Below are 7,116 nucleotides of genomic sequence, written 5' to 3' on the forward strand. Positions count from 1 at the left end.
TCAGGAGGCTGAGGCATGAGAATCACTTGAATCTGGGAGGCAGAGGTTGCAGTGAGCTGGGATGGTGCCACTGCACTCCAGCCTGGGGGACAGAGCAAGATTCTATTTAAAAAGAGAGAGAGAGATAAAAGGAAGTTATCCTGTTGCCTCTACACATCTCATTGGTGTTTTCGTTGATGAACGATTATCCTGGTTGTAGTGAATGATGGTTTGGGAAGAAACAATGGTTAAATTAAAATAATGGCTAAGAGATAACAGTTTTTTCCTGAGTAGAACAGACATTCCAACTTCAATTCTGAAAGAAACAGACTGATAAATAATGCTGTGGGCTAAATTAGGTCCCCTCCAAATTCATAGGTTGAAGCCTCAACCTTGAATGTGGTAACATTGAGCCCTTGGGAGATAATTAGGCTCAGATTACATCACTGGTGTGGGCCCTCATAATGGAACGAGTGCCTTTATAAGAAGAGACATCTGAGAACTTGTTCTGTGTCTTTCTTCCTGCCAGGTGAGACCACAACCAAAGGGCAGCCATGTACAAGCCAGGAGGAGAGCCCTCACCAGAAACCAACCACGCTAGCACCTAGATCTTGGAGTTCTAGCCTATTAAACTATGAGAAAATACATTTCTGTTGTTTAAGCTGCCCAGTTTATGTATTTTGTTATAATACATCAAGCCAGCTAAAATGATGAATTGTGAGGCTTTGAATGGAAGGATTTAACTCTATGGAGGAGAGAGATAAACAAACGAGCAAACAAAAAACAACCAAATACATATATACTATTAAGAGGAGCAAAGAAAACTCCTGTAGGGACAAGATACCAGAATAACTCAGGACTGTTAGGGAGAGAAACTTCATCAAATGACTCAGAATACATGGGCATGTGTGGTATGTGGTGGAGTGTGTGTGTGTGTGTGTGTGTGTGTGTGTGGCTGTAGGTGTGAGTTGTATTATAATTCAGTTATTTTATGTGCAAGTCTTTAGTAACATCTTATTAATGTGACTGATTTTACATGTTATAGAGTTCTAAATGATGTGTCCATTTCTAAGATTATCGAGAAGAAATCAGCAGCCTGGAGAAGTCAGGGTGGTGAGGCACGAAGCAGCCTGGAGAAGTCAGGGTGGTGAGGCACGAAGCACCCTGGGAAGAGGTTCGGCAGCGGGCTGATGTGAAGTATTCAGCTGAGCTAGCTGCAAAAGCTCAGGTCGGTTCATGTCATATGCAGTCACTTGTCATTAATTTCCTAACACACATGTGATTAAACTGGAAAAGGACTAGATTCTCTGCTGACAAATGAAATGAGATAAGAAGAATGATATCTGAAAGCTAAAGAAGGCTGAAATTCCTGGAATGGCAGGCAATGATCATATTATTTCGGATCTAACAGGCATCCTCAGGCATCCTACCCACAAAGAGGGAGAACGATCCTGTCCTTGGCATTGCTCTCTTATTCAGGCCATAAGCCTAAACTTTGCAATCTGGCTTTCCATGGTCTTATAGTATTGCCACATAAATATAATTTTGATAGTGTTTGTTTGTGTTTCCTGCAGATAGCATTTTCTTACTAAAGAGAAATTATAAAAAAAATACGTAACTTTGAAGTAACAAGAAACTCACAGATTTCAAAAGCTTATTTTGAACTGTAATAACTGGTCAGTCAGGAAAGATTGGCTGACACTACTATATTAGTATAAATACAAAGATAGTGTAATTCTATAAATATACAGAATAAATAATGTGTAAGGACAGAGTAAATAGACTGAAAATTTGCCATCAGAAATACTGAATTATTCGAGCAAAGGGCAATATTGTGTGAAGAACTTTTGGGAACAGCATTGAATTTTTCAAAGAAATGTTTATTCAATTTTGAACTGATCCAGAAAAAATCAAATCAAAAACAAAAACAGGCAGCTGTTATGAAACTACAAAGTATATGTTCTCCCAAAAAGCATTTGAAAAATTACTTGCTAAACCATTAGAACATTTTGAGAAAGTATTGTATTCTAATACTAGTTCTGACATTAATTTATTTCTCTCTTACTTGTGAGACTAAACAAAATTTTTCAAATTTACTAGACTGATTTTGTACCTTTCCTTTGAGGTCATATCTAGAAGAACAATTGCTAATGTAATCTAAACAGAAAAAACATCTTTAGTAAAGTTAGGTATATCTCCATAATACACTGATTTGGACATAACTATAATAGAAATTCAAAACCTGACATCTAAATATGGATCAATACCATTGTAATACTTCCAACTAATAACTTTTTATTGAGGTTATATGATCCATGAGAATTTAATTAAATTAACACCATAAGTTATGATAAATTCACTTAAGATCTGAATTACAGATAGAAGAAACTTCTTGTGTTTATTTGCTTTTCATAAAACAATAATACTCCTGATATGTTTTTTAATAATAAAACAGTATTTAATGAGAAGGCTACATTACTGAAACTTTTTAAAGCAATTTGATGAAAGAAAAAGAAACCTGTTAGTGTAAAACTGGCAACATTTTCAGCATTTCATTATTTATTAAGTACTTGAATAATTGTATTTCATTTTTTAAAGCAAATACAAATTATATTTTTGTATGTTATTTTTAAGTCTTATGACCATGAAATAAAACAAGTGACATTTTATTCTATTCATCTCTCTTGTTAAAGATGGCAAAACAATTACCATAATACACACATTTCTATATAACATCCTAAAATTAATATATTAGAACAAAAGATAAATTTTTCAAGCACTAGAGTTTTTGAGTTGAGTGAAAATTTCAAAATAATCTGGTAAAACTTGGCTTCATCATTGTAGTAGAGAATTCTGGCTTAGGTGGGGGTGCATCTAATAACATATATTTAAATCCTTATTTAAGGTATTATATAAAATCACTCAAAACGATGAGAAAGGAATAAAACCTAGCAATATTAATTATTTAACTCTGCATGATAAACTACGTTGCAATTTTTCTTTGTAATAATACATAAAACTCATTCAGAAATGCTAACACTGTTTTATAGATGAACACAAGAAAGTTAAAACTGGGTTCCATATCCAAGGACATGTATGTTGAAAGTGATAATATAAAGGTTGTAACCATAGATTTATTTTCAATCAAATTGACCCTCCTTCTAGAACTTCACATTGTGTTCAAAGTGAACATTTAAAAATATTATTTTTTATTCTATGTATTTTTTTACTTGTCCTCTAATTGTTTTAACACCAAAACCTACTTGAGAATACAGACAACATTTTCTGCTTTATTTTATTGTTTATACTTAACATGGTTCTGGACCCATAGAAATGGCTGTATATTCTAAGATAAGTTTCAGAGGAGGTGTAATGTAGCTAAGGAAATTATCAAAATTATCAAAAGCAATAGAAAATATTATACTAAAACATAATAAAGCAGTTTCAATGAAAAAAGACCATGCAAGTAAATGTCCTTGTGAATTTTACCCATTTGGAAATAATGCTACAATGAAAAAGATTTTGAAGAAAACGAATGGAATTTTTCTGATAGGCAACTATAAACTCCTATTAAATTTATAGAGAATTTGGCTTAGTTATGTTTTCTCTTTTGTAAATTCACCAAACCGTCAAAGAATGGCAAAAGTCACAAAAAATTGATGCAATGCATGCTTGTAACAATGTTAATTATAAAGAAGAAAAGCATAAAACCCAGAAAGATTGCAGAAGAAGGGAAACATTTTGGAGCAAAGAATAACAGGCACTTTTGCAGGCCAGCACTAACCCAGGGAGTGATTCAGTCATTAGAAAGCAAATTAGCACAGAATGAGAGAAAATATTTGCAAATCACATATTTGATAAAAGTTTAATATCCAGGATGTATAACAAATTCCTAAAGCAAACAAACAAAAAAACCCACCAAAAAATTTAAAAATGAGCAAAGGACTTGAATAACCATTTCCTCAAGGAAGATATACAAATTGCCAAAAAGAATCACATGAAAACATTTTGAACATCACTAATCACTAGAGAAACGAAAATCAAAACTACAATGAGATAGCACTTCAATGCCATTATGATGACTATAATATCATTTAAACAATTTTTTTCAAGGATGTGGAGAAATTGGAATCTTGTGCATTGCTGGTAGGAATATAAAATGGTGCAGCCTCTGTAGAAAAATATATGATAGTTCCTAAAAAATAAAATGGAATTACTATAATTTTCAGCAATTTCTTTTTGGGGTATGTGTCCAAAAGAATGGAAGCTTGGACTGAAACAGATATTTGTGAACTAATATTCATGGCAGTATTATTGACAAATGCTAGGAAGTGGAAACAACACAGATATCGATTAATAGGTGAGTGAGTAAAGAAAATGTGATATATAAATACAATAAAATACTTGTCGGCCTTAAAAAGGAATAGAATTGTGATAGATGCTTCAATATGGATGAACTTTGAGGACATTATGGCAAGCCATACAAAGGGAAAAATACTATATGATTACACTTCTGTGCTTTAGTCAGAAAAGTAAAATTCACAGTGACAGAAAGCAGAACAGCGCTTGGGGGGTGGCATTATGAGGAGTTAGTGTTTAATAGGTACAAAGTTTCAGTACGGAATGATACAAAGTTCTGGAGATGGATAGTGGTGATTGTTGCACAACAATGTGAATGTCCTTAATGCTACTGAAATTTACACTTAAAAATTGTTAATAAATTTTATAGTATGTACACTTATCACAATTTTGGAAAAGCAAACCAGCTCCTTCCTAAATAAACTATAGGCTTCAATAAGGAATAGTTAATTAAGAAAATCTTCAATTATGCAGATTTGCTCAATATAGATGTTTAACAAATACTACCTTCTTTCATTCTTTTCTCTTTCCTTTCTTCGTCTATTCCTACCTTTTATTTTGGCTTCCTTAGATGGTACTGCATGTACACAATGACACACATTCACACACACACAATTTGTTAAATCTTTTGTAAAGCTAATAAAGATGTGTAGTACATATATACCACAAAAATTCATAATAGGCAAATTGCCTTTACCAAGCAATAATGGTATTTAAATTGGGTAACAGCAAGCAAACAAAGATGAAATTCATGAATGTTTCAATTTACTCACAGTGTGTTGTAGTTGAGAAATAAAAAGAAAAAACACTCAAAACAATTTAACAACAATAAAGGTAATCTAAACTGTTACCAGATTTAGCACATATTTAAATTTTCAACTCAAGTGAAATTTGATACTCCTGAGTGACTAACTCTAGTTTTAGAAGGAGGAAACTGCATTATTTTATTTATTTATTTATCTATTTATTTACTTAAGGTATAATTGACAAAAAATGCATATAATTAACACATACAAATTAACACATTTTGGCATATGTATACTCCTGTGAAAAATCATCATAATCAATATAATGAATATTTATCACCCCAAAATTTTTCCTCATGCTACGAGATAATTCCTCCTTCCTGTCCCTTCAACATGTACCCTTATGTCTAAGCAATAACAGATCTCCTCTGTCATCAGAAGTTGATTTGCATTTTATAGAATTCTACATAAATGGAATCATAGGGTATGCACTTATTGTTTGTCTGACTTCTTTCAGTCAGCATAATTATTTTGACCTGTGTGCAAGTCTTTGTAGGGTTATATACTATAATTTTCTTAGATAAATATTTAGGAGTAGAATGTTTGGTTTCTTTTGATATAGTCCATTGTATCAATTTATCCCTTTATTGATTTTTGTTTGTCCAATCTGAGGCCAAAAAGATCATATTATCTCTTTTGTTTTCTTCTAAAATAATTGTAGTTTCTGGTTTTCCAATTAGATCAATTTTTCGTTTTTAATTAAATTTTATATAAGATGTGAGATGTGTGTCAAAGTTTATTTGTTGCGTATCTTTTCTCCACTGAAATACACATTTGCCAAAATCAGTTTTTCGTATAAATGTTTATCTTTTTTCTGGACTCTGTATCTGTTAAGTAGATCTATTCATCTTTCTTTACACAAAAACCACTTTGCCTTGATTATAGTATCTTAATAATAAGTCTCATATCAGGTAGCTTTAGTTATACAATTTTGTTTTTTCTTAAAGTTGATTTTATTACTCTGCATCATTATGTTTACATCATTATGTTTCCTTATCAATTTTATTTAGTTTTTAAAATAAGCTTCTCAGTTTCTGTGAAAAAAAACCCAGCTATTTTTAATTGTGGTGAAAAACACATAATACATTTATTTTCTTAACTATTTTAAGTGTACAGTTCAGTAATGTTCATTATGGTCGTTATCACTGTGCAATAGATATCTAGAACTTTCTTATATTGCAAAACTACAACTCTGTAGTTTGCAATTAAGTGCTAGCTTCCTCTTTTCTCTCCCTCCCCAGCCTTTGGCAACAAATTTAATTTTCTGTTTCTATGATTTTGAACTGCTTTAGATATTTCACATGAGTAGAATCCTACAGTATTTGTCTATTTGTGACTGTGTGACTGGTTTATTTCACTTAGTGTAATATCTTGGAGGATTGTACATGTTGTATGTGACAGAATTCCTTATTTTTAGTCCTGCATAGTTCATTGTATGAATATACCACATTTTTATATTCATTTATTTATGGATAGACATTTGGGGTGTTTCCGTGTCTTGTCTGTTGTAAATACTGCCATGAATATGAGTGTGAAAATATCTCCATGATTCTGCATTGAATTAATTTGGCTGCTTCCTTAGTAGTGGGATTGCTGAATTATATTGAAATGCTATTTTTAATTTTTTAAAGGAACATCCATACATTTCTCATAATGGCTACAGCATTTTACATTTGAACCACAATGCACAGCGATTCTAAATATGCTCAAAACCACTAGTTATTTTCTGTCCTTGGAATAATGGCCATTACAATGGATGTGAGGTGATATCTCATTTGGGTATGAATTTTCATTTCCTTTATGATTAGTGACTTTGAGCACTTTTTATATGCTGTTGGCCAGACTTTTAGGATTTTGATTGATTTTTTTATAGCTATTGACCATATTGGGTAGAATTGATATCTTGACAATACAGGGTCTTCAGCATCATATACATTGTCATATTCATTTAGACTATCTAATTTCTCTTCAG

At 32.0% G+C, this 7,116-nt stretch overlaps 1 long non-coding RNA gene across 1 annotated transcript in view; it reads left to right on the forward strand.

Moving 5' to 3' along the window:
- LOC129526231 (uncharacterized) overlaps positions 1 to 3,878 on the forward strand; it is a 182,815-nt gene extending 178,937 nt beyond the window's left edge. Inside the window, exon 5 of the long non-coding RNA XR_008670828.1 lies at positions 509 to 3,878. This is a non-coding gene — a long non-coding RNA (uncharacterized lncRNA). The remainder of the gene's footprint in view (positions 1 to 508) is intronic.
- Positions 3,879 to 7,116: the final 3,238 nt, after the last annotated feature.

The sequence above is a fragment of the Gorilla gorilla genome, chromosome 14 (genome assembly GCF_029281585.2).
Source record: "Gorilla gorilla gorilla isolate KB3781 chromosome 14, NHGRI_mGorGor1-v2.1_pri, whole genome shotgun sequence".
Classification (NCBI taxonomy): domain Eukaryota; kingdom Metazoa; phylum Chordata; class Mammalia; order Primates; family Hominidae; genus Gorilla; species Gorilla gorilla.